This window comes from Podarcis erhardii (genome assembly GCF_964252035.2).
Source record: "Podarcis erhardii genome assembly, chromosome: 10".
NCBI lineage: Eukaryota > Metazoa > Chordata > Lepidosauria > Squamata > Lacertidae > Podarcis > Podarcis erhardii.
In genome coordinates, this window is record NC_138500.1 from 13,750,167 (window position 1) to 13,778,142 (window position 27,976).

The 27,976-nt window shown below is 44.8% G+C and overlaps 1 protein-coding gene and 1 long non-coding RNA gene across 5 annotated transcripts in view; one reads left to right on the plus strand and one right to left on the minus strand.

Moving 5' to 3' along the window:
* The window catches only part of LOC309352041, an 802,957-nt gene that overhangs the window by 569,554 nt on the left and 205,427 nt on the right, over window positions 1-27,976 (plus strand). The window lies entirely within an intron of this gene.
* SOX5 (SRY-box transcription factor 5) overlaps window positions 1-27,976 on the minus strand; it is a 767,649-nt gene that overhangs the window by 560,163 nt on the left and 179,510 nt on the right. For 2 of the 4 annotated variants that reach the window (XM_081879776.1, XM_081879777.1), the window contains exon 3: window positions 10,934-11,013. The gene's annotated coding sequence lies outside the window, so the exon portion shown is untranslated. Of the gene's footprint in view, window positions 1-10,933; window positions 11,014-23,431; window positions 23,635-27,976 lie in introns of those variants that run through there. The other 2 variants (XM_081879779.1, XM_081879778.1) reach the window with 2 other exon arrangements.

Genomic DNA, 27,976 nt, shown 5'->3' on the forward strand with positions numbered 1-27,976 from the left:
CCTGATGCTACCATGTTTGGGGGTTTTAATTTTAGAGAACGAATGGTGAGTAAGGGAAGTGGAATCATGATAGACGGGAGGGGAGAAAGTGGATAGGGAAAAAAAGTTATTCTCTCCCCTGCACTCATAGCACTAGAATCCAAGGAGTCTTGGCATTTATTTATTTATTTTAAAAAATTACATTTCTGTTCCAATCTCCCCACCCCCCAATGACTTACAAATGACCCCCCCCCAATGACTTACAAAGCAAAACTGTAAGATTTACACTTCATTCTTTGGATTTCAGATTGGGGGGGCGGGGGGAACTGGTCCTTTTAACAATGTGGATAACCACATTTGAGAGACGTGGAATAAGAAATAGAGGAGGATTTTTTTCCCATGGCCAAAGAGTAAGCTGATCTCTTGAGTTGCCATTATTTATATATATATCAGAAGTTATTAAAAATATGAAGGATCATCCTCTAAGCAGGCAAAGATTTGCCAGAGGCAGGGGGAAAAGGAAAGAAACAGCCTGACCTTAACTTCAAAGGAAATAACAGCGCAACATATTATATATATATATATAGGCTCTCCAGTTATTTGAATGGAAAGTGAGATTATGACCAATGAGACTATAATATTCAAGTTAAGGGAAAAGTTATTCCAAGTTTATATATATATATATATATATATGCAGGTTTTGGTGTCCTCGGGTGTCTTCCCGTGTAAAAGTTGGGGTGTCTAGGCGACGTTTCGACGAGGTCTCACTCGTCATCTTCAGGCTGGTGCTTTCGGCTTCTTGTTACTGGAACAGAGCAGGATCTCAGTGTTTGAGTTCCTATAAATACTGTAGAGGGGGTGTGGTGTATAGCCTCCAATGTTCTGGGCAGAGAGGAAGTTCCCAGGTTAGTGTGCCTTTTCTTCTTTTGTTCCTTAATTACTTGAGAGATATCTTGAGTGATTTCTTGAGTGATATCCTGAGTACCACTTAGGTGGGTCATTAGGTGTGGATTAGTTGTTAAAGTCTTTGTGTCTTGACCTCTTGAACTTTGTGAAGAGTTTTCCTGAGAAGATGGCTGTACTGTACTTAGTTGTGCTCTGGCTTGGCTTCGTGTATAGGGGCGAGCTGTGGTTTTGTGGCTTGTGTCAGCCAGATCTGTGTAGGGATTGCAGGGGGGTGCAGCATCCGGAGGTGCCACCATGGATTGGCTACTGGATGGTGTCTGTAATTCATCTGTGGAGAGGGTCTGGGTTTGGGTCTGGTGTGGTTGATTGGTGTTGGCGTTCTGTGTGCCTCTGGATCTGGTGTCAGTTTTTGTGGGGAGGGCTAATTTCCAGATGTCTGGCAAGCGGGATGTGTCGTCACGCTTGTTCATGTTGTGAGGGTGTTTCTCTATCTCGATGGCTTCCATGATTATTCTCTTGTGGTGATGTTCCGTGTTAAAGAGCAATTTGGAATCTGCAAAATTAATTTCGTGTCCTGTTTCTTTCATGTGTTGGAAAAGAGAGGAAGTTTTTTCTTCTTTTTTGACGGCATTCTTGTGTTCTGCGATACGTGCATTTATTCGTCTGTTTGTTTGTCCAATGTACGTGGCTGGGCAGACTTTGCAGGGTATTTCATAGATCCCTTGGTTTTCCAACTGGATTTTATCCTTGGGGTTTCTGAGGATATTGGCTATTTTTTGGTTGGTGCAAAAGGCTGTTTTGATATTGTGTTTATGGAGGATTTTGCTAATTTTATCTGTAGTGCCCTTGATATAAGGAAGGAGGGCCATGCCATTGTTTTCTTCTGTGTCTTGGTTTTTGGGGGGTGTTTCCTTTTGGATTAGCTTCGTAATCCTGTTTTGCTGGTATCCATTGGCAATTAACACGTTTGAGAGATTCTGTAACTCAGTTGTCAAGTGGTCTTTGTCAGCCAGGCGTTTGGTTCTGGAGATGAGAGTCTTGGCTACGGAGTTTATTTGTGCAGGGTGGTGGTGTGATTGTGCATGTAAGTAGCGGTTGGTGTGTGTTTTTTTCCGGTAGATAGTGTGTCCTAGGGAGCCATCAGGTTTTTTGTAGATTAGGACGTCAAGGAAGGGAAGTTGGTTGTTGGCTTCTATTTCCATAGTGAATTGTATTTTGGGGTGTAAGTTGTTGAGATGTGTGAGGAAGCTATCCAGTTTTTCCTTCCCGTGTGGCCAAATTACAAAGGTGTCGTCAACATATCTGAGCCAAAGTTTGGGTTTGTGTTCTGACTTGTCTAAAGCATTGGTTTCAAAGTGTTCCATGTACAGGTTTGCGATGACCGGTGAGAGGGGTGATCCCATAGGTGCTCCTTCTATCTGTTTGTATCTTTGTCCATTGTGGATGAAGTACGTGTTGGTTAGGCAGTGGTTGGTCAGGTCCAAGATGTATTCGGGGGGATTGTATTTGTTTTGAATAGCTGTCAAGGCTTCATTAATGGGCACTTGTGTGAAGAGAGATACAACATCGAAGCTCACAAGTAGGTCATTAGGATGTAGGTTTTGCTTCTTTATTGTTTCTATGAACTGGAAGGAGTTTGGTACGTGTGAAGAGATGGATTCTGCATAGGGCTGAAGTTGCTTGGCATATATATATATATATGCTTTCGTAGATTTTCACGGGTACAGGAATGCAGGTTTTGGTGTCCTCGGGTGTCTTCCCGTGTAAAAGTTGGGGTGTCTAGGCGACGTTTCGACGAGGTCTCACTCGTCATCTTCAGGCTGGTGCTTTCGGCTTCTTGTTACTGGAACAGAGCAGGATCTCAGTGTTTGAGTTCCTATAAATACTGTAGAGGGGGTGTGGTGTATAGCCTCCAATGTTCTGGGCAGAGAGGAAGTTCCCAGGCTAGTGTGCCTTTTCTTCTTTTGTTCCTTAATTACTTGAGAGATATCTTGAGTGATTTCTTGAGTGATATCCTGAGTACCACTTAGGTGGGTCATTAGGTGTGGATTAGTTGTTAAAGTCTTTGTGTCTTGACCTCTTGAACTTTGTGAAGAGTTTTCCTGAGAAGATGGCTGTACTGTACTTAGTTGTGCTCTGGCTTGGCTTCGTGTATAGGGGCGAGCTGTGGTTTTGTGGCTTGTGTCAGCCAGATCTGTGTAGGGATTGCAGGGGGGTGCAGCATCCGGAGGTGCCACCATGGATTGGCTACTGGATGGTGTCTGTAATTCATCTGTGGAGAGGGTCTGGGTTTGGGTCTGGTGTGGTTGATTGGTGTTGGCGTTCTGTGTGCCTCTGGATCTGGTGTCAGTTTTTGTGGGGAGGGCTAATTTCCAGATGTCTGGCAAGCGGGATGTGTCGTCACGCTTGTTCATGTTGTGAGGGTGTTTCTCTATCTCGATGGCTTCCATGATTATTCTCTTGTGGTGATGTTCCGTGTTAAAGAGCAATTTGGAATCTGCAAAATTAATTTCGTGTCCTGTTTCTTTCATGTGTTGGAAAAGAGAGGAAGTTTTTTCTTCTTTTTTGACGGCATTCTTGTGTTCTGCGATACGTGCAATGGATACCAGCAAAACAGGATTACGAAGCTAATCCAAAAGGAAACACCCCCCAAAAACCAAGACACAGAAGAAAACAATGGCATGGCCCTCCTTCCTTATATCAAGGGCACTACAGATAAAATTAGCAAAATCCTCCATAAACACAATATCAAAACAGCCTTTTGCACCAACCAAAAAATAGCCAATATCCTCAGAAACCCCAAGGATAAAATCCAGTTGGAAAACCAAGGGATCTATGAAATACCCTGCAAAGTCTGCCCAGCCACGTACATTGGACAAACAAACAGACGAATAAATGCACGTATCGCAGAACACAAGAATGCCGTCAAAAAAGAAGAAAAAACTTCCTCTCTTTTCCAACACATGAAAGAAACAGGACACGAAATTAATTTTGCAGATTCCAAATTGCTCTTTAACACGGAACATCACCACAAGAGAATAATCATGGAAGCCATCGAGATAGAGAAACACCCTCACAACATGAACAAGCGTGACGACACATCCCGCTTGCCAGACATCTGGAAATTAGCCCTCCCCACAAAAACTGACACCAGATCCAGAGGCACACAGAACGCCAACACCAATCAACCACACCAGACCCAAACCCAGACCCTCTCCACAGATGAATTACAGACACCATCCAGTAGCCAATCCATGGTGGCACCTCCGGATGCTGCACCCCCCTGCAATCCCTACACAGATCTGGCTGACACAAGCCACAAAACCACAGCTCGCCCCTATACACGAAGCCAAGCCAGAGCACAACTAAGTACAGTACAGCCATCTTCTCAGGAAAACTCTTCACAAAGTTCAAGAGGTCAAGACACAAAGACTTTAACAACTAATCCACACCTAATGACCCACCTAAGTGGTACTCAGGATATCACTCAAGAAATCACTCAAGATATCTCTCAAGTAATTAAGGAACAAAAGAAGAAAAGGCACACTAGCCTGGGAACTTCCTCTCTGCCCAGAACATTGGAGGCTATACACCACACCCCCTCTACAGTATTTATAGGAACTCAAACACTGAGATCCTGCTCTGTTCCAGTAACAAGAAGCCGAAAGCACCAGCCTGAAGATGACGAGTGAGACCTCGTCGAAACGTCGCCTAGACACCCCAACTTTTACACGGGAAGACACCCGAGGACACCAAAACCTGCATATATATATATATATATATATACACACACACACACACACACACACACACACACGGAGGATATTCTTCCAAACCACTTCTAATTTACTTCATTTCACTCCAGCACAAGAAACTTCCGTATACTGTCAGATCATTGTCCATCTAACTCAATAATGTCAACACTGACTGGCAGCAGCAGCTCTCCGGGACTGCAGAGAAGGAATCTTTCCCAGCACTGCCTGGATTGAACCTGTGACCTTCTGTATGCAAAACTCCATGGGGCCAACTTGGATAGCTTTGAAAGAGGACTGAACACATTCATGGAGGCCAAGGTTCTCAATGGCTACTAGCAATGATGGTTATGCTCTTTCTCCATGGTTGGAATTAGTCTGGTCAGCTTCCGTCCACAGCATTGGAGGGGGTGTAATCAGTAGCAGTCATCAGGCCAGCAGTGGCTATCTGACCTCCTGGCACCAGCATCCATGTGGCTTCAGAAGAGGTAGAGGTCACAGACCCTCCAAGTGTCCCTATTTTCGAGGGAAAGTCCCAGATTTACAGAAGCCATCCCGGTTTCTGATTTGATTCTGGAATGTCCTGCTTTCCCTTAGGATGTCCCTATTTTTATTAGAGGAACGTTGGAGGGTTATGGAGTTATGTGACCCCTGAGCCAAGGAGATACAACCTTTAGAAGACTTCTGAAGGCAGCCCTGTATAGGGAAGCTATAGTACTACCAACCTTACTGTATGCGTGTGAAACATTTATAAACGCCATCTTATAAACCACTTATAAACGCCATCTCCAACTCCTCGAAAGATTCCATCAACGGTGTCTCCAGAAAATTTTACACATCACTTGGGAAGACAGGCAAACTAATATCAGTGTACTGGAAGAAGCAAAGATCACAAGTTTTGAAGCAATGATTCTTCAACATCAACTTCGTTGGACTGGTCATGTTGTGTGGATGCCTGATGATCGTCTTCCAAAGCAACTACTCTATTCCGAACTTAAAAATGGAAAGCGTAATGCTGGTGGTCAACAAAAGAGTTTTAAAGACTGTCTCAAGGCAAGTCTAAAAAAATGTAGCAGAAACACTGACAACTGGGAAACATTGGCCTGCGAGCGCTCCAGTTGGAGAACAGGTGTCATGTGCTTTGAAGACACTCAAACTCAGGACACAAGGGAGAAACGTGCTAAGAGGAAGGCACGTTTGGCAAATCCACACCATGATCAACTCCCACCCAGAAACCAATGTCCCCACTGTGGAAAGGCGTGGGATCCAGAACTGGCCTCCACAGTCACTTATGGACTCACTATTAAAAACGTGTTTATGGAAGACAATCTTATTCAGCTACAAGTGATCGCCAAAGAAGAAGAAGATATCCTACCCAGCACTGACACAGTCATTAAGTGTGGTGGTACATTTTGCGTGCATATGGCCTGTGAATTCCTTCCTCTCTGGAAATACAACACAACTATCAATGGCTACTAAGCCTGGTAGCCACGCCTGCCTCCATGGTTGGAGGCAGTGATGCTTCTGAATACTAGTTGTTGGAGAGCACACTAGGGAAGACGGCTCTTGTTGTTGGCTGGGCCCTGCATGAGGGTTTACCAGGGCATCTGGTTGGCCACTGTGATAACAGGATGCCAGGCTAGATGGTGACAGTGTTTGAAAAAGAAAAGGTTCTGACCTCCTTTTTACTCCTTTGCCTAGTCCTCAGACCTTAGTTGGCACAAAAGAGCCTTTGAGAAAGAGTATTCTTGCAGACTATTGCTGCTTTTATCCTTAAGAAGTCTTCTTCTCCAACCACGACCGACAGCTTTTACACACACCAAACGCAACCAGCTTTCTACCATCCAACCAACCTACACCCAACACTAACATTGACCACTCTGTATATACAGGTACAATTTGGTGAAAGGTTGCATGAGTCATTGTAGGCCGCTGACTCATGCTGACTTAGTTCTTTTAGCATAAAAGAAAAAGCGGCCAATTTTTAGCCGTGACAGATGGATCATTGGACTGAACTAGCAAGGCTGCTCTCATGTTAAAGAGAAGTGGAGGGATCACCCTCCCTTTCAAAAATCAAGGAGGAAGAGGAGCACAAGCCTGTTTCCTCCTGCCCTGGAGGGTAGGACTCGAACCAATGGCTTCAAGAGATTCTGACCAAACATACAGAAAAACTTTCTGACAGTAAGAACTGTTCGGTAGTGGAACAGTCTCCCTTGGGAGGTTGTAGACTTTCCTTCCTTGGAGGTTTTTAAGTGGAGGTTGGATGGTCATCTGTCATGGATGGTATAGCTGAGATTCCTGGATTGCAGGGGGTTGGACTGGATGACCCCTGGATCCCTTCCGATGAGGAGTAGAATGTGAGGTTTAAGAGTTAAAGAAGGAGGAGAAATTTAGGCTGGTCTACTTCAGAGATAAAGGAGCAATGCATTTCTTGCTGCAAAAAAGGGCAGGGGGCAGAAGGAAAGGTTGGATTAACCATTATGCAAAGTATGCTATAGCATAGGCCTAGCCATATGGTAAACCCTTGGTAGGGCTTAAAGTGGATAAAACTATCATCCGCTAGGCACCAGCTGCTTCTGATCCTCACAACAGCATCTTGACACAGAGTGTTCAGCAGTGGTAATCCTCTACTTTTGATGCAACAAGCATTGATATGGCTCCACTACAAAAATTTCTAGAGCTGAAGCCGGTGAAAAAATAAAATGAAAGATAACTCACTGATGCGAATACATTGTCCAAGAGATTCGGAATGCTACAACAAGTAAGCATGATGCAGAACAAAAACAAAAAAACAAAAATGCAAGCAATGTTTCCTTGCCTGTTGCCATGATCCCATGAGACGGGCAAGAGAAAGATGAGCAATAGGGCAATCTCTTCTGAGACGAGGCTCCGTCTGAACACAAGAACTAGTCACGAGCCACTGAAACTGTATCTTATGTTGCTAGCAAGGAAATGTTGGTGGTTGCCAATGCTGGAGGGATGTTAACAACAGATGGGTGGATAGTTGGAGGGTTTTTATATTATATTGCCAAGGCCCCATGTGTGTCTGTGCATCCACATCTGAACATGTGCAACAGCTGTACCATCCGCCCCCTTGATATCAACTATGGAAGGCAGGTGGTCCCCTCATTACTAAAGTATCTCTTCCAAAAATGCCTTAGTTTGGTCCATGGATGGTTAAGGGTGAGGTATCTGCTCCATGACCTTGATGACTCCAGCTTAGGACAAAGAACTTGTGGCCCTTCAGATCTTGCTGGACTTGCAACTCCCATCAGCTCCAGGAGGCCAGCCCTACCATTAGACAACAAGGCAACCACATCAGGTGGCAAATGCTGCTGCTCCCAAGTCCCAGCTGTATCCCTCAGTTAGAGCACTGTGTGCCACATTGCCTGATTTGCCTAACTAGTCTGGAGCCCTTGGTGGTAGTGGAGGACACAATGCTGTTGCCAGGGCTGAAGTAAGATCTAACTGCCACTCTAGTTGGCTTCTGTATATTAATATTTTATTAGAAAAAGGGGGGGGGGAAGAAAGAGAAAAAGTGAGTGAGGACAAGTAATAAATATATGATTATTTATTATTTATACTCCACCCATCTGGCTGTGTTTCCCCAGCCACTCTGGGCGGCTTCCAACAAAATATTAAAATACAATAGTCCTTCAGATATTAAAAGCTTCCCTAAACAGGGCTGCCTTCAGATGTCTTCTAAAAATCTGGCAGTTGTTTTTCTCTTTGACATCTGGTGGGAGGGCGTTCCACAGGGCAGGTGCTACTACCGATAAGGCCCTCTGCCTGGTTCCCTGTAACTTCACTTCTCGCAGTGAGGGAACCGCCAGAAGGCCCTCGGTGCTGTATCTCAGATGTGTATATTCTTATTCTTATTAAGTCAATAACCTAATAAACTCATTCCAAATATCATTGTATTTATCCAAAGAAAGTCTGTGTCCAGAAGCTGCCCATTCATACGTGTTGCCAATATTGTCATTTTGTCAAGCCATTGTTTAAGAAGAATCGAATCTCTATTCTTCCCATTCATCAGTATCAGTCTCTTGGCCACCATTAGGGTGTGTAGAATCCATTTTCGCCGTGCTGCTGTCAATTTCCATATAATGGGTATATAGTTCAAGAGCATATTCACCTCTGAAAATCTTAAGTTTCCCATAGTGTCTTGTTTCTATAGTCCATCACTTTCTCCCAAAACTTAGCAAGTGTGGGACACAGTAGAAGCTTATGTTTCAAAGAAGCATTGTCCATATCACATCTCCAGCAAAGAGCTACATTAGATAGTCATTTCTTATACAAACATAAGGCCTCTGTATGAGAAACGGATGAACCAGGAGGACACATACTATATTGTCCTTCACCTCATTCAGCAAAATATTTTCAGTTGGCCCAAAGCCTGAACCAGCATGGTCAATGGTCAGGAATGATGGGAGTTGTAGCCAACAACATCTGGAAGGCTACAATTTCTCCATCCCAGCTGATGGCATAACACAAATGTGGGGAATCCTGTCTGCAAGATAAGTTTCTGCAAACCTCCTGTATTCCTGTTTGAGATTTTGCTCTCTTTCTGAGTTCCTGAGCGTTTATATGGCAAGCAGAATAATATGACTAATTCTATGTGTCCTGATCCTGATCTCAATATGTTACTCCTATATTTATAACCACAGTGGTAAGCATCCTAAAATGGAGGCGTCCACACTGGGGGTGGGGTGGGAGGACAAAGAGAAATGACATACAGATGAGAGAAAGAAAACAAGGAAGAAGAAAAAACAAAGAATGTATCTTATCTCAGGGGAAACATTCTTCTCTTTAATCACTTCATATTTTTTTTAACAAAAAGAAAGAATTCAGTCTTTGTCTTGATGATGAAAAAGAAACACAAGCTCTTTCTGCCACACGGGTCAAAACCCCTGGAGAGAAAACCTTTTTTTATGTCATTAAAAAATAAACCACTGTCTCTGCTTAATACTACAAAGAAACAAATTAGAAGCTAAATTGCAGATGTACAGGATTATATGAAAATTATATACGTTTGAGAGCGTTCTCCACAATTTGCACGCACAGGCACAGACAGTGAAACAAACAGAATTGATGGGCAAATCATTCTGAAATGGCTAAGATTTCAATTATCATTGGGAAATGGCTTTCATGGGCATTCGCACCATTGTCCAACGCATTTTGAAAAGGGTGCCTGCTAGACTGGATTGCCTGCCTCCTTGTGTGCCACCAGCCACACAAAACAGCTCACTCCCTTCCCTCTGCTGTAAAAACAAGTAGAACAAAGAGTCTTGTGGCACCTCAGTCTCAAGACACTATCAAATCTAATGCGGCACAAGCTTTCATGAACCAGAGTCCCCTAAATACTGCACACTGTCAACTCCTGAGGGAACCATCCATGGTCTGAGAAAATGCTTGGGTACTCTCTACCCAATCTCCCCTGCAGCTGCTTAAGAAGGACCCATGTGCCCTGGACAGAAGGCAGAAATTAGGAAGGACCCTGAGCCTGAGAGGACCCTGTTTCTCTATATTTCCTGGGAACCTCAGCTCCAGGAGACAAATCAGGCATCTCTTGCTGCATCTGAAGTCCAGACTTGGTAGATTATGTTCCATATTTCAGGAACCATGAGCTAAGCAAAAGTAGTATACATACTCATGACAACTAAAAACAAGACTGATGTGTGGAAATCTGAATGAGGTAGAACAGGTGCAATAGAGGTCATTTCCCTTCCACATTATAGCCAACTGAGTTGGCTGTTTTTACATCCAGCCAACGCATGAACGAAGAAGCTGATCCAAAAGCATGCTAAAGTCTTGAACTGAAAGTCAATGAAGTCAAAGCATACATTTTCAGCCTTTAATAAACATCCTTTTTTGTGTGTGCTTATAAGAAGTTCAGAGGAAATCTGTACCACGGAAGGAAAGAAAAACGTTCCCATGAGCCACACAACCAAACACGGACAACAAGATCTAAACAAAGGATCACACAAGATCAAGCCCCAAACCTTTGTGACTTCCTTGTGTAACAGCTTACATTCAAAACATGCAGAATGGAACCTAATCTTACATCTATAATTTCCACTTGCCTGGTTCATTCTTGTTCCATTGACCATCTACCCCCACATTCTCATTTTCACTGTTAAGCAATGGACAATTTTCAATAAGGCACATGGAATTTAAAATGGCTGGGTTTTACTTCTTGAAGAGATAGGTGCTCCAATATTTGGGGTTTTCCCACTAGGCCCAAGCCTAGTTTTAATCTAAAGTACATTTCTGAAAGCAGAAAATCCAAGACTTACCTGTTGAGCTTCCCAGCTTGACCACTGTCTCTTAACCACTCCACCACTCCTGTCTTTTATATCCTCATTTGCTTCTGAAACTGAAGAAGAAAGGGGGGGAGAGAGAGAGACACCATGTTACCAGTTAAATCAGAGGTCAGCAAACTTTTTCAGCAGGGGGCCAGTCCACTGTCCCTCAGACCTTGTGGGGGATTGGACTATATTTTTTTGGAGGGGGGGAATGAACGAATTTCTATGCCCCACAAATAACCCAGAGATGCATTTTAAACATTCTACTCATGTAAAAATAACCCAGAGATGCATTTTAAATAAAAGAACACATTCTACTTATGTAAAAGCACGCTGATTCCCGAACCATCTGTGGGCCGGATTGAGAAGGTGATTGGGCCAGATCCGGCCCCCAGGCCTTAGTTTGCCTGCCCATGAGTTAAACGGTCAATTGTTCTATGAAAACAAAATGAATGAACTCCAAATGCCTTACAAAGGCACACACTAAAGACTTATTAAGGACAGTTGATCTATGGAGGCACAAAGTGGAAAGGGAGGCAGAATATTTGATGCAAGGTTCTCCATCCCTCTGTGCTCATGCACATCAGCTTCATCAAGAGTGGCCAGATGCAAGAGAGGACAGGGCTCTTGTGCCTCTCCAGAGTTATTATTGTTGTTTCCATTTATGAATAACTTCCTGTAGAAGCACCTCAAAGCAATTTCACAATAGTAGTATTATATGCAAAGGATATGTAGGCTTGTGAAGACATCCATGACCTGGAGCATGGAAGGCAGATTGAGAGCATATGGGTAAAAAATTTAGGAGAGGGCAACAACAGAGACCTTACTGTGGATGTCAGCTATAGACCTCCAAGCTAGACTGAAGAATTGGATGATGATGATGATGATGACGACAACAACAACAACAACAACAACAACTTATTATTTATACCCTGCCCATCTTGCTGGGTTTCCCCAGCTACTCTGGGTGGCTTCCAACAAAATACTAAAAACACAATACAGCATTAAACATTAAAAACTTTCCTAAACAGGGCTGCCTTCAGATGTCTTCTGGGTGATGGGGCACCCTGAAAGCACCCTGACTCATGGATTCCCAGTTGAGAAACTGGCAACATTGGCATAAAATGGCTCTGCCAGCTGATTAAAGTGGGGCTGACCAGAAGCAAGCCTGAAAGCTGAGAGATCTTTCAGCAGGCACACAAATCAGTGGCTGATAGTACAGCATAATGCTAAACTGCCTCAAACTCTTTATGGGAAGGTGAAATGAAAAATAAGCAGAGAGGATATGCATCCCATCTGACTGTATTGTCCACGCTGGTGGGTTTTTTCGTTCTCGCCTCTAGAGATTGCAAGGATGGGAACAAAACTACCAAAGAGTTAAACCCAAAGCCATTTATACACCACAGACCATGCACTACTCCCCCCCTCCCTTGGGTGAACAAATGAGACATTCTTTGCACTTTGCTTGTAGGCACATCATGAGTTTTGCGGATGACAGTGTGAAACTAGCAGCTTCTTTTCAACAGTGTCACGCTTTCGTAAACAAAGAAGAGATAGAGCCTCTTTCCTTTTCTGAAATGTTGCTTTTTCCTAATGCATTGTCACCGTTACTGTCATTGGATATATTTCCCCTTTGCTTTATAAAATAAAATCGGTTTTCTTTTTTTAAAAATGAAAGCACAGTAGTAGTTTCCATATGTTATGTTGAATGAGTGGAAGGTGACTGGACTGTGGGTTCCTCCACACATTTAGGTTAATAAGTGCAACTCTGGACTTGTTCTCAGTGAAAAGAGATCCATGCTGCTGAACTCCATCTTCTCCGGCGATTTAAGGTGCTTGTGGTCTTGTTTGATACTACATCTATAGGAATAGACCTGTTTTATCAGTCTTTGGCGTTGATGAACACATATTGCAGTAATCCAGTCTTGGGGGTACTAAGACCACAGTGGCCACGTTATCATGGTCCAGGAATACCTGTAACCGCCTGATCTCCTGAAGCTGGTAAAAGGGACTCCTTGTCCTTGCGACCACCGAGTGACAAAGATGAGTCCAAAAGCAGCCTCAGGCCATGAACCCACTCCTGAGTGCAACCCCATCTAGGACAGACAACTGATCCATTTCTCTGGCGCAGGAACCACTCACCCCCAGGGCCTCTCTCTTGCCAGGGTTTAACATCCATAATTAAAGGCAGTTAAACAAACCATAGTCGTGGGAATAGGGTGAGTTCTAAAAACACACAGTGTCAAAGGCCGGAGCTAAGAGGCACATCTTCAGCATTTGCTGAAAGCTGGGTCCGTATAGTTAAAGCCATGGTTTTCCCAGTAGTGATGTATGGAAGTGAGAGCTGGACCATAAAGAAGGCTGATCGCTGAAGAATTGATGCTTTTGGATTATGGTGCTGGAGGAGACTCTTGAGAGTCCCATGAACTGCAAGAAGATCAAACCTATCCATTCTGAAGGAATACAGCCCTGAGTGCTCCCTGGAAGGACAGATCCTGAAGCTGAGGCTCCAATACTTTGGCCACCTCATGAGAAGAGAAGACTCCCTGGAAAAGACCCTGATGTTGTGAAAATGGAGGGCACAAGGAGAAGGGGACGACAGAGGACGAGATGGTTGGACAGTGTTCTCGAAGCTACCAGCATGAGTTTGACCAAGCTGCGGGAGGCAGTGGAAGACAGGAGTGCCTGGCATGCTCTGGTCCATGGGGTCATGAAGAGTCGGACACGACTAAACAACTAAACAACAACAGTTGGTAAAGGTGCCAAATGTACCTCTGTAGGAAAAGAACTACACAACTGAGGAGTTGCCTCAGAGAATGCCCTCTCCTGGGCCACCTCCAAATTTCTGAGTTTGCAGAACTATCCAGAGTGCCCCTTCTGCTGATCTTAACACCTGAGGGAAGGGCCTATAGGGATGCAGTCTCTCAGATACTTGGGGATAAAGTACAGTGGTACCTCAGGTTACAGACGCTTCAGGTTACAGACTCCGCCAACCTGGAAATAGTACCTTGGGTTAAGAACTTTGCTTCAGGATGACAACAGAAATTGTGTGGTGGTGGCATGGTGGCATTGGGATGCCCCATTAGCTAAAGTGGTACCTCAGGTTAAGAACAGTTTCAGGTTAAGAACGGACCTCCGGAATGAATAAAGTTTTTAATCCGAGGTACCACTGTAGTTTAGGGTTTAAGCACTAGTCTGGGCCCAGAAATGAACTGCAGCCAATTTAGAACAAAGAACTTGCAAAAACATAAATAAGAGGATTGCTTTTAGGGATTACTGATGACTCGTTGCATCCTAAATTGCACACTTGAAACCAACGAGACAAGTTAGTCCTGACTTAATTGAAGTTCCATGTGTTTCAAGGGGAATGAATTCAATTAACGTAATCTGGATTCAACTCTATCATTTTAAGGGGCAATCTCCCTGGTATACCGCTACAAATTCTCCACACACAATCTATTGCTTCCTCCTCCCTCTCAGATCAGCGAATAGTCCTTCTCTTCACTGCCTTGTGAAGTAATTCAGGACTCTGGGAGTCGACAAACTCACTTACATCTGATATGCAATTACGGAGATCTGGCTCTGTTCAGGAAATTCACTTGCTACCTTATATGCCTATCTTATATTTGCCTGCCCTCTAGAGACAGGCTTGAATCACAGTCCCATCTGTGAAGAAGTGCCACCTTTTCTTTCTGAATGTGTTTTGCTTGCTATGAAATAATGCACAGTGGTCTGGAGCGAAACTTCCAGAACCATGGCACTTGATTCCATAATTCATGTCAGATCTAACCTAACATGTAGATAGCTCTGATCCATAACCCATGTCGTCTGATTTCAGACTGCTGTTCTGAAAAGCACTTATGCAGTCTTAAAACAAAGACTCCTACATTTGAAATCAGGGCCCTTCCAGAGAACGGCTTAAGTTTTAAGCAAGTTGTTGAGATATCACACCGGCATCAGTCTTTTTGGTTTTGGTTTTTTACTTACAAACAGGTTTCCCCCAGACAAGGTCAGTCTGGATTAAATGGCAAGGTGCATGCAGCCTCATATCCAAATTTATGGTTAAATTATTTGGCCTGCTTGAAAAACAACACCCCTCATTACCTTCTTAGGGTACTGATTTTGCTGGGTTTATTTATTTATTTAACTGAACAGGATGGATATGAAAATGTTTGACATCTATGAAGAGATTTGAAAATGTTTGACATCTATGAAGAGATGCTGCCAACACTTTGCTTGGGATTCATGGGTTGAAATTGACGGCTGGGGTTCCATACAGGCTTGGTTTGGGAGTGCATAGTGTGGAACATGAAGCAACACAATCTGAGAATTAATGGAGGCTCAGTTGACAACAACAACAACAACAACAACAACAACAACAACAACAACATGCCACCCATCTGATTGGTTTACCCCACTCTGGGCAACTCCCAACAACATATTAACAACACAATAAAACATCAACCATTAAAATCTTCCCTGAACAGGGCTGCCTTCAAATGCCTTCTAAGAGTCAAATAGTTGTTTATCTGTTTGACATCTGATGGGAGGGCGTTCCACAGGGAGGGCGCCACTACCAAGAAGGCCCTTTGCCTGGTTCCCTTAAGCTTCACATCTCACATTCATTTTTCACTAGCGATGGGTGAAGCTGTCAATTTCAGTTTCTCAAGCTTTCCCAATCTTAAACTGATTTCTACATCCATCTGCAGTATTTCGGAAGTCCTCGTAAAAATTCACAAATTCAGTACAAATTCCTCCTGATAGACGCCTCCTGTTTTTGTGCAATTTGGTCTAATGCACGCATTTTCGCAAAGCCTTTCCCCCTAAAATAATGCATTATTGTATGTTGTTTTCACTGATGCGTGCATTTTGTGCAGACTTTACCAGAGTATATGCCTTTTTGTACACATTACTTGGCTGGTGAACTGCGTTGCAAAATTTGAAGAAGTACGAATTTTGCAGGATGGCAATATTTTGTTTCTCTTACTGTTTTGGAAAGTTAGGCAGCTTGGCTTTTGAATGCAAACTAAATTTCTTTCCCCCATTCTTAGTTTTTGAGGCACAAGACAGTCTGATGCCTAACATGCAGGACAAACGAATGCGTCCACTTCCATGCACAGAAGTTGCTGCCTCAGTCAAACCTCAGTTGTCAAACATAATCCATCCTGGAAGTCCGTTCGAATTCTGAACCATTCAGCAACTGAGGCACAGCTTCCGATTGGTTGAAGGAACTTCCTGCACTCAAGTGGAAGTCACGTCGAATGTTTGGCTTCCAAAAAAAGTTTGAAAACCGGAGCATTTACTTCCAGGTTTTCAGTATTCGGGAGCTGAAACGTCCCAAAATGGAGCTGTTCGGGAACCAAGGTTTGACTGTGTGGCGATCACACAGGGTCCCCGGACGTTTCACCATCTATTGATCCCTGTACCACCACTTTATTTCTCACTGCCACTACCCAGGCCCTACCTGGGACAATACTAAGTTCAGTCAGGGTTAAATTGGAACAAAAAAAATCTGTTTATTTATTGCAGTTTAAAAAGCGATTGGTTTTATAAATGGTATCGGTCAATTACAATCCTGGGGTGCCTATCCAGACCTATAACATATGCTACCTGCTCTCACTCACTAAATCATCTCTCAGATATTTACTTGTCTTCCTAGCTCCTAACTGTTCCTGACTCAGCTTCTTTCGCTACACTAACTCAACCTACGCACAGAGTCTATCCCAATTCACTCCCACTCCAACCAACCACCCAACTCCCAACAAACTCCTCCCTTCGCCCCTCCCAGAGCTAGTTTTATAGTCCCTCTGACTCCACCCCCTGGGTTCTGATTGGGTAACTTGTTTAACTATTTCATCCCCAGCACTCTCATATGTTAACGTCACAGGTTATAATAATAATAATAATAATTTATTATTTGTACCCCGCCCATCTGGCTGGGTTTCCCCAGCCACTCTGGGCGGCTTCCATAAAAACCAGAAATACACTAAAATATCACAGATTAAAAACTTCCCTGAACAGGGCTGCCTTAAGATGTCTTCTGAATGTCAGGTAGTTATTTATCGCTTTGACATCTGATGGGAGGGCGTTCCACAAGGCGGGTGCCACTACCGAGAAGGCCCTCTGCCTGGTTCCCTGTAGCTTTGCTTCTCGTAATGAGGGAACCGCCAGAAGGCCCTCGGCGCTGGACCTCAGCGTCCGGGCAGAACGATGGGGGTGGAGACGCTCCTTCAGGTATACTGGGCCAAGGCCTGGGCAAGGTTGTACCTTGCCTGAGGACAGCATGGGAACTTAGTGGCTGCAGCATAAACCATGCAGTGCACACAGCTCTGCCTTTCCTCATCTTGTCTCTGCCATCAGCCTATGGCGTTCTGTTGCCTGGGGCAGCCACCCCGCTCTGCCTAATGGTAGGGCCAGCCCGGTCAATTTGCAAGACCAGGCATTCCAGTTCTAGTCATGCCTTTTTGAAAAATAACAGGGCTGGGCCAAAGCCAGTGGTGGTGGTGAGAAACATTTAATGGGAAAACATTGGTGCCTGTGAAATGTGTATCCCCACTTCAGAGCTACTGGAGGTTACTTCCATGGGACTCACTACAATCTGAATCAAGTGAAAACGGTGATGATAACAGCAGCTAGGATAGTTGGGTTGGTAGAGCAGGAGATTTTTAATCTCAGGGTCGTGGCTCCAAGCCCCACGTTGGGGAAAAGTTTCCTACATTGCAGGGGATTGGAATAGACGACCCCCCCATAGGGGGTCCAGACTATGGGGAGCCCCGAAAAATCAATAATTACAATCTGGATTATAATTTGGTCTTTTTTTATTTTAGTTTTTTGTTTTAATTGGATTGTGATTGGATATGTTGATTGGATGTTTTTTATTGGAAAATCAATAAAAATTATTTATTTTTTTAAAAAAAGGAATAGATGACCCCAATTGCCCCTTCCAGTTCTATGTTTCTCTGATTCTAACAACTGCAAAACACTATACAGTGCTACCTCTGGTTGTGAACGGGATCTGTTCCGTAGGCCCATTCGCAACATGAGCAGAACGCAACCCGTGTCCGCACGTGCGCAGGTCACGATTCGCCGCTTCTGCACATGCGCGTGATGTCATTTTGCATGTCTGCGCATGCGTGAGCGGTGAAACCCAGAAGTAACACTTTCCGGTACTTCCGGGTCGCCGCGTGACACAACCTGAAAACGCTCAACCTGAAGCAAACTTAGCATAAGGTATGACAGTAATATAATTAAAATATTATGAGAAGAAGAAGAGAAATATTTCTTACCCAGGGCAGATTACAGCATATTAAAACACAACACAATTAAAATAAGCAACCACCCCCACCCCCCAAACAATAATTCCATACATCATGTTACAAAGAGGGCACCTACTTCATGTTTCACCCAAGATCCCTCATTGCATTTGAGTTCTACCTGCAGAAATCTTTACATGATCAGGGCCCCTTTAAAAATAAAAGGATAGTAAATAAACAAACAGCTTCCCAGGACCAAGAGAATACATCACTGTGTGGTGGCAGGCAAGGCAAAGCTTGCTATGTATGTGCTCTGCCTCTCACCACCATCATGATTTGCCCAGGAATCAGTGAAAAACCTTTTACAACTGGGGCAGAGAAACCTGTGGCCCTCTGAATGTCATTGGACTCCATCTCCCATCACCCCTGACCATCGGCCATGCTGGCTGCGGCTGATGGGAGCTGTAGTCCAACAATACTACCTGGAGGGTCACGGGTTCCTCGCTATACACTGGGCGATGCTGAAATGGTCCAGGACTTGAGCTATCACCAAAGTTAATCTATGGCAAAATGTTGATGTAAAATGTGAGGTTCTTCCTCACAAAGAACACATTAGAGAAGCAAAATGGGGTGGGGGGCGTTGGGGGTTTCTGTACACACACACCCCAAGCTAGGTAAAATTGCATCAGCCCAGCTCTCCTGTCATTAAATTCGGTGGCATCCCTTTGAATATAAACAGCAGCAGCAGCAGGAACAGGCCCCGGCTTACTTAGATTGTGTTAATTATAATCAGTGTTTTACTTTTTACGTCTTTGATTGTTAAGTTGGCAAAGTGCTGTGGAGATCCCTTTGGGGATGCGAGGCTCTATAGGAACGCAAGCTATTATTATTAAATAAAAATCACCTGGAGTTTAAATTATACAATAGCCACCTGATTACACTTAGCACTCCAGCTGTAATAAAAAAATAATTGCATGCAATATAAATTAAAGATGTGTTTACCCAAGTTCAGCAAAGTTCAGGTGCTCTGAAATAATCACAGAGGTGTCGGGAGAGAGTTGTGATACCTTCATCAGTCAGGCTGTCTCGGTATAAAGGGAATTTAGAGCGGAGGCGCCTGGGAGGAGCAGAGGCCAACCGCCAGGTGAACGTTAGCAGAACCAAGTCAAACATAGAATAATAGAACCACAAATTGTAGAGTCGGAAGGGACCCTGGGGGTCATCTAGTCCAGCCCCACTGCAATGCAGGAATCTCAACTAAAGCAATAATTGCAAATCAGGGCAAAGGCAACACCATATCAGGGGTTAAATGATGGCACACAGAGTTCCAATGGAGACAGGAACCAAAGATTGATAGAATGGTAGGTGTTATGTACTGAAGTTCTAACCCTGGGCCAGGAGGGGGATACTGTAGATAGTTTTCACTCAGGTCCACATATGCAAATAAGGAATTGAAAGTGACGTTCAGTGATTGGATAGTTACAGAAAGTGGTTACTGCTGCGTTCTAGTGGAGCTCTATATAAGCAGGTTGGCTGAACCCTTCAGCCCAGTTCTGTTCTGGGCCTGTGAATAAACAAGAGTTGCTTGAAGAATCGCTGTGTCGTCTGATATGTTCACCCACAACCTAACAGTAGGGCTCATGGTAGAGCACTTAGCATAGATAAGAACATAGTGGCTAAAAGATTGAGCTGTGAATCGTGAAGCCCCTGATTCAAATACTGCCTCTGCCATGAACTCATTGGGCAAAGCATTCAGTTTCGGTACCTCCATATGCAATATGGAGGTGGCTAATACTGGCTTAAAGGTAAAGGGACCCCTGACCATTAGGTCCAGTCGTGACCGACTCTGGGGTTGCGGCGCTCATCTCGCTTTATTGGCCAAGGGAGCCGGCGTTTGTCTGCAGACAGCTTCCGGGTCATGTGGCCAGCATGACTAAGCCACTTCTGGCAAACCAGAGCAGCGCACGGAAACGCTGTTTACCTTCCCGCTGGAGCGGTACCTATTTATCTACTTGCACTTTGTGCTTTCGAACTGCTAGGTTGGCAGGAGCTGGGACCGAGCAACGGGAGCTCACTCCGTTGTGGAGATTCGAACTGCCGACCTTCTGATCTGCAAGTCCTAGGCTCTGTGGTTTAACCCACAGCGCCACCTGGGCCCCTTACTGGCTTACCTTACTGCAAAGGTGGAGAGCACTCCCTCCGGATACTTAAAAGTAAGATACAGATGTTATTATTATAGACAATCTAGGCTAAGGAAAGTGGCTATTAAGAAGCAGAAATCCAGACCTATTTTTTGCAGAGGGGGGGGGAGGTGGCCTTGTACTTAAAAGACAGTCTTCCCTGTGCAAACATTTTTACATAATTGAAGTATCATTTGAATTTCAGGCAATAATGTGTTATGCTTTAAGCCTTATTGTGGGGATCATCATAGCTTGTTTTTGTTTTATTTTGTGCTACAGAATTAACAGTATTAAATATATTCTTAGAACACACAAAAATAAATAAAAATAAAATAAAATATGGACTGCCAAGGAGGGATGTTGGAGGAATTCGTTATTCGTCCATTCCAATACGAGCAGGCCAGAGCTATACCTCCCAGAATAATTTGTGGATCGGTACATAGCTATTGTTGGATTTCACACTTCTCCAAATACTGTGACAGTTATTCACTCAAAAAGCCCCAGGAGAGGTCTTTTAAAAGTGTGTATTTGGAGAAAATGTATGCTTTAAAACATGTATTTAACAGCATTTGTGTGTTTGTGTGTAATTTATGGACGGGGGGGGGGGGAGAGAGAGAAAGAGAAAGAGAGAAAGAGACAGAGAAAAAGAGAGAGAGAAAGAGAGAGAGTTTAATGAGGAAATAAGATGAAACAGACTTATGGGTGAAAATATGGAAAAGAGACACAGACAAGAACTAGTGATCCATCCAGTTCTACTGCCAAGTCTGCAAATTACAAACATTTATGCAAATGTACTTAATTTACACAATGTATTCCGGAAGCGCAGTTCCTTGGACCCAGCCCCCATGGTTATGACAATAGCTATTCTAGTAACCCCGCACCCACCCAAATAGCTGCAATGTGATGCCATAGTAGCTGTGCTTTGCTCTGCGTTGGCTCGAGGCCATCAATGTACGGAACCGTCCTGCAATTAAAATGTATGGGATTCTCTCCAGATGCATCAACAGAAGCCCCCTGCATGGATATGGACCACCATGATCTACAAATACTAGGTGAGTTCTGGAAACCTGTCAGGTGATGGCAATTGCAAGGCAGATATGGAAACTGTGCACAAATGCCCACATCTGTACCTGTGTATCTCTATCTGTATTTGGTGCTTTTTTCCCCTAGACAAAAAGGTCCCAGAATTCACCTCCCTCACAACACCCACCCCAGAGGTTCTCGTCAGGCTTGGGGGGGGGGGTGTCTCTTCACCAGCCAGAGACTTGTTGATGCTGCTCAGCTGAGGTATGGGGAGCCTTCCTCCCCATATCTGAGCAGCTTAACAAGCCCACCACCACCTCACCTCTCCAGCTCATGTGAGCTGGAGCATCACTGGGACTTGCTCAGCTGAGGTGCGGCTTTGCCTGTGAGGTTGAAGAGCCTCAACAAAGCCCTGGCTCATGATGAGACCCTCACTCTCCAGAGCCTGTAGAGCAGTGGTGGCCAAACTTGGCCCTCCAGCTGTTTTGGGACTAGAGTTCCCATCACCCCTGACCACTGGTCCTGTTAGCTAGGGATGATGGGAGTTGTAGTCCCAAAACAGCTGGAGGGCCAAGTTTGGCCACCACTGCCATAGAGGATGTCCCCTTCCGGCTCTGGGGAGGGTCTCCTCATGAGCCGGAGGCACAGCAGGACTTTCCAGAGGCTGGTCAGGTCTCTCCCCCCACTTCGGGGGCCCAGCTGAGAGATACCAGAACACCGTTCCAGCTGGGGGGAAAGCCCCTATATCTATATTAGAAATAGCAACTAGGTGCTTGGAAAAGACTAGCCCTGGAGCTAGCTACACATCCCTTTAGAACGTGTCAGTGGAAGTGCACTGGGTAGTCTCTGTCAGTCAAGCTATAACATATCCTGACACCCCTTTTAGCAGAGAGCAGCTTGAAGGCTAAGTCAGGATGATGTCTTCAGCAGTGGGCGAGATCCGGGGTGGGGAGAGATGGAGGGAGCTGGCAAGGGGCTATGAGAGGAGCGGTATTAGTTCCATATTGTTGTTCCACTCGAAGGACACAGTGTGTCATAACAAATTACCATTAATTTGCACCAGCAGTACTGTTAGATTAAGACGGGCAAGCAATGATGACAAATAGAACTTGCGAGTTCGCCTAACGAGAGGGCAAGGCTGCATCGCCGGAGCCGCTTCTCTCAATTAGTGGACAAGGCTTTTAATGCCTCCGCGCCCAACCAAAGCAATTTTGATTACTCAGAGCTAAGCCTTCGCTTAGAAGAATCCAGAAGCTGAAATGCATCTCCCACTCCCCCCCCACCCCGAACTCCACAGCTACTTCCCCCACCCCTTTTAAGCATAATTTATTTACGGAGCACTAATATAGAGAGAACCTGTATGGTTGCAAAAGAGCAGAATACTGGGTTTTCCAGCCCCCTGGTCTTGAACCGCTGGGTCCCATGACCCACAAGGGGGGCATGACTTGCCCCACCAAAAGATGAATCACACGAACAGCACTGCAACTATCTTTCAGGAAGAGGTGAAAAACAAGAGATGGGAGGAGGGAGAAAGGAAGAGCACAGATGTACAAACCTACTGGTGGGAACATAAAATGTACAAGGAGGAGCTAGAGGTATATCTTGGGTCTAGAAGGGTTAAGGGTAGTAGAGCTTTATCCCAACCTGGGAAAATCCAGGCATTTTGAACTGCAGCTGCCATCATTCCCAATCAGCATGGATCAGGGATTATGGGTTTCTGGGTTCGTAGAAGGACAAAATTGATGCCTCATTCCAGCAGCACTGGAGGACAACCAAGGCCCCACCATCATGGTTAGGCCGAAGCCACAGCCTGGACCCAGCGGGCCAGAGATTCTTGAGGAGTGATGGAGGAATCAGTCCCTTTCTTGCATTATTTAAATATCCTGGCTCAGCAACAACAGACTTATGAAACACATATTTAACTTTCTTATGAAGGTCCTCCCACAATTGCCCTACGACCAGTTTTTAAATGTCAGCCTATAAGCCTTTTGAAATTTCCTGCTTTGTAATAACCAAAAGCTATTTGAACATACAGAATTATGGACTAATCGCTGCTCGGCCAATTTTGCCGAGTTTTCACAGGCGGCGGCAGAAGGACGAGAGAATGCAATTTAGCTACAACTTCAAAGTTGTGTTCTTCGTTATCATTGGAGCTGAGGCTCCTTTGTGTTCTTCCATCCCAATTTGGCTTTTCTAATGAATGGGAACTAGTTGTTTACATTTGCTCACGCCATGTCATCTGGCAATGGAGTTCTGGATAATAAATTGGTCAGCGGCGGAATGGTTGTGTCGGAACGTGCATAAGCATTTTCAGTGGTGGCTGGTCTCCATTGTGACAGGTTGGGCAGAAGGCAGGGAGGCCAATAGGAGGCAGAGGCAGAGCCAATGATAGGTGAAGCCACAGCCAATAGCAGGTGGAGCCACCCCCGATTGACAGACTGAGCTTGGTGGGGCAGAACCCTCTTTGCCCTTGCGGACCATTTCCCATTGTCTTTTCTCATGATCCATGAATGCTCCCCAAACCATGCTTTTCCAGAAACACAGTTTCCCACCTATGTGTATGTTACAGTGATTTCAGTGGGAGTGTTAAATATTCCTTCTCCTCAAGCAGGACCTGAGCACAACAGTGCTCTCCCTGCTTTTGATTCCCAGCAACCAACACAGGTGGCGCTGTGGGCTAAACCACTGAGCCTAGGGCTTGCCAATCAGAAGGTCGGCGGTTTGAATCCCCGCGATGAGGTGAGCTCCCGTTGCTCAGTCCCTGCTCCTGCCAACCTAGCAGTTCAAAAGCACATCAAAGTGCAAATAGATAAATAGGTCCCGCTCCAGCGGGAAGGTAAATGGCATTTCCGTGCACTGCTCTGGTTCACCAGAAGCAGCTTAGTCATGCTGGCCACATGACCCGGAAGCTGTACGCCAGCTCCCTCAGCCAATAAAGCAAGATGAGCGCCATAACCGCAGAGTCATCCGCGACTGGACCTAATGGTCAGGGTTCCCTTTACCTTTACCTTTAACCAGCATTCAAAGCCAAATTGCTTCCAACAGTGAAGAGAGAACATTGCTATTGTGGCTAGTAGCCAGTGACCCCTTATTTCTCTAAATCACTTTTCAAGCCATCTATGTTGGCAGCCATCGCTGCATCTTATCAAACCCTATTTTCCAGGGACAGTCCCAGATTTACAGAAGACGTCCCAGTTTCTGATTTAATCCTGGAATGTCTCACTTTTCCGTGGGACTTCCCTACTTTCATCAGAGAAATGTTGGAGGGAGTTATGCGACCCCCAAACCAAGGAGGTTAAATAACTATGCCACCTTCAGAAGACATTTGAAGCCAGCCCTGTATAGGGAAGTTTTTTAATGTTTAAAGTTTTATTATTTTTTTATATATGTTGGAAGCTGGGGCTGGGGCAACCCAGTCAGATGGGTGGGATCAATAAATTATTATTATTATTATTATTATTAAATAGGACATCCTTATTTTCAATGGAGAATGTTGGAGGACAGGTCTTATGGGAGTGAATTCCATATGATGTGTGAAGATTAACTTTCTTTTATCTGTCCCAAATCTTCCATGAATTCTAGTGTTATGAGAAACTGAGTATATACAATTTTTGTTGTCTGTCTATATTCATTTACAAATATTGTTCTACAATAGTCCTAATATACATTTTTAATTCATTTTGATATTATTATCCAATAATTTTTTGTGTTTTCCCATTAGGAGGTTTATTTTAGTTCTATTGGTTTCCCTATTTCACATCGTCTTCTCTCAGTGGCGTAGCGTGGGTTGTCAGCACCCGGGGCAAGGCAAGTAATTTGTGCCCCCTAACCCATGGATTTGCGCCCCCTAACCCGTGGATTTGCGCCCCCTAACCTTAACCCGCAGATGTTGCGCCCGGTGCGGCCGGCCCCCCCTGCACCCCCCACGCTACGCCACTGTCTTCTCTCTATATAACATAAATTCTCCCTATTCTTTTTTATGTGTTTCATCACCCTGAGATTTATTTGTTTACAGACATTTTATGGAAGAAAATTGAAGAAGAACAATTATATATATAATGGACAAAGACAATGCGAAAAGTTAAAGACGACATAAAAAAGCCAGAAGAAGGAAGTCAGCTCGGGAGAGCAAGAACAAATGTGAAACATAATGTATGTGTATGTATAGTATGTAACTAAAAATTCAATAAAGATAATCTTTAAAGAGAGAGAGAGAGAGAAACTGAGTAAAGCTTTTTTTCTGTCCACTTCCTCCGCGTCATGTATAATTTTATAAACTTCTATCATGTTGCCACTCACTTGCCTTTTCTCCAGAGTGAAAAGTCCCAAATGCTGTAACCTTTCCTCATAGGCCCTTGATCATTTCCGCTGGCCTTTTGAAGGAAGAATGAACACACATTTGGGTTGGAGAATTCTATCAGGTGTGTCAGCTGACCAGGGAGGAAGTGGCCAGGAATGTCATGTGCAACGTGTGAGCTCCATCTTGTTCACCTCTTGATAGGAAGACCACGCACCCCAATTACCCCCCTAGTTCAACTAAAAAGTTGGGCTCTTAAGTTGCTCTACTCTCAAAAGGAGGGTGCCACATGGCGGTCTCACCTGCACGCCCCACAGCTGGCATAAATGCCACAGATAGCAAGCTCTCCCACAACGCTAAGAAGGGCAGCGAGACGCCACCTAACAAATGCAACTTTAACAACAGTAAAACAACCTAATAGCTCAGCGTGCCAGGGGGTTAATGTGGCGGACCATTTAACGCTGAGCTAAATAGCCCTGGTTTGCTTCTCAATGCCAAGTGTCGAACTGAGGATTGCAATTGCAGGAGCGGTTCCTAATTCATTAGTTAAAGGGGGTCATTGCTCGTGGGGTGGGGGAGAAGGAGGGAAAGAGGGAAGAACTGGAGGGGGCGGAAATAGCAGGGGAAACTCGGAGAGACTCAAAGTCAGTACAAGGTTGGGCTCCTGCCGTTTGCCATATTTAGCCGCGCAGCCCCACAGGTGGCAGTGAAATTTGCACACACAGAGGTGGGTTCTTCTGCAGCCCACATAAAGGAGTTGTATGAGGATTTGAGGATCTTTTTGAAAATGTGCTGCATTCTCCTTTTTCCCCTACTTATTTTAGAATGGTTTCAGGGGAAGGAGGAACATTTTGACCCCAGTTAGAAGAAATCCCACCCTAATTTGCAGGACTCAACCTTCTTTCCAGCTCGCCACTACAAAATATTTTGAAATACAAACACGAAAACATTAAATATTTTAAAATGTGTACATAAGAACAGAGGAAGAGCTGTGTTGCATCAGGGCAATGGTCCATCACATTCAGCATCCTGGCCAGTCAGATGCCTGTGGGAAGCTTGCAAGTGGGACCTGGGTGCAAATCTCCACACTTGAGATTTCTAGCGAGGGGCATTCAGAGGCATACTGCCTCCAACAGTGGAGGGAGAAGATAGCTATTGTGGCTATCAGCCTAAACCAGAAGAAACACGCTGATGGAAACATACCTGTTATGGGTTAAGGGGGCTGCTTGTGCGTAAATGGTTGAGCTCTCAACTCATGCAATCAGTTTCTAAACTCTCCCAGTCCGCGGAGCCATGGATGCATGGCTACCTCAATCGCTGGCAGAATCCGTCAGTGGGCGTTTCCGGAATTTACGCCAACATAAGAGTTCCTTAACGGAAACTCTCCTTCTGGATTCTCTGCGTGACAGTTTCCTACGTGGAGTGGGCGTCCCCAGCGGAGGTCCTGAAACCTCTCCGCTGTTCTCACTGGAAGTGTCTTGGAGCCATCCCTCCGACTGAGTTTCTGTGGGAACTCTCTCTCTCCCCCTGCTGGTTCCTTCCTCAGCATCCGAGGCTCTCCTACCCTCCTTGAGCCCCTCCACCACCTGGCTCTCCGATGGCAGTTCCCTGACAATACCCATTAAAGCAAGAAAAAGTGAAGGGATAAGCAAGCAAGGGAATTCTATATACACTTTTCTGGGTTTACTTCTGAATATAAATGTATAGGATTGTGCTGTTAGGAAGAACCCTATATGCATGTTGGTCTAAACAACAGAGCCTAGGGCTTGACGATCAGAAGGTCGGCAGTTCAAATCCCCATGACGGGATGAGCTCCCGTTGTTTGGTCCCTGCTCCTGCCAACTTAGCAGTTTGAAAGCACGTCAAAGTGCAAGTAGATAAATAGGTACCATTCCGGCGGGAAGGTAAACGGCGTTTCCGTGCACTGCTCTGGTTCGCCAGAAGCAGCTTAGTCATGCTGGACACATGACCCAGAAGCTGTCTGCAGACAAATGCCAACTCCCTCGGCCTATAGAGCAAGATGAGCGCCGCAACCCCAGAGTCGTCCGCAACTGGACCTAATGATCAGGGACCTAATGATTACCTTTACTTACTGCTGATACATATAGTGATCAGCAATAGCTGTGTCGCAACATTAAGTTGTAAGTATGAGGAAACCATATTTTTAGAAGCAGCTGGATAGCTCACTTGGTTAGAGTGTGGTGCTGATAATGCCAAAGTTGCAGGTTCGATCCTCGAATGGAACAGCTGCATATTCCTGCATTGCAGGGGGTTGGATTCG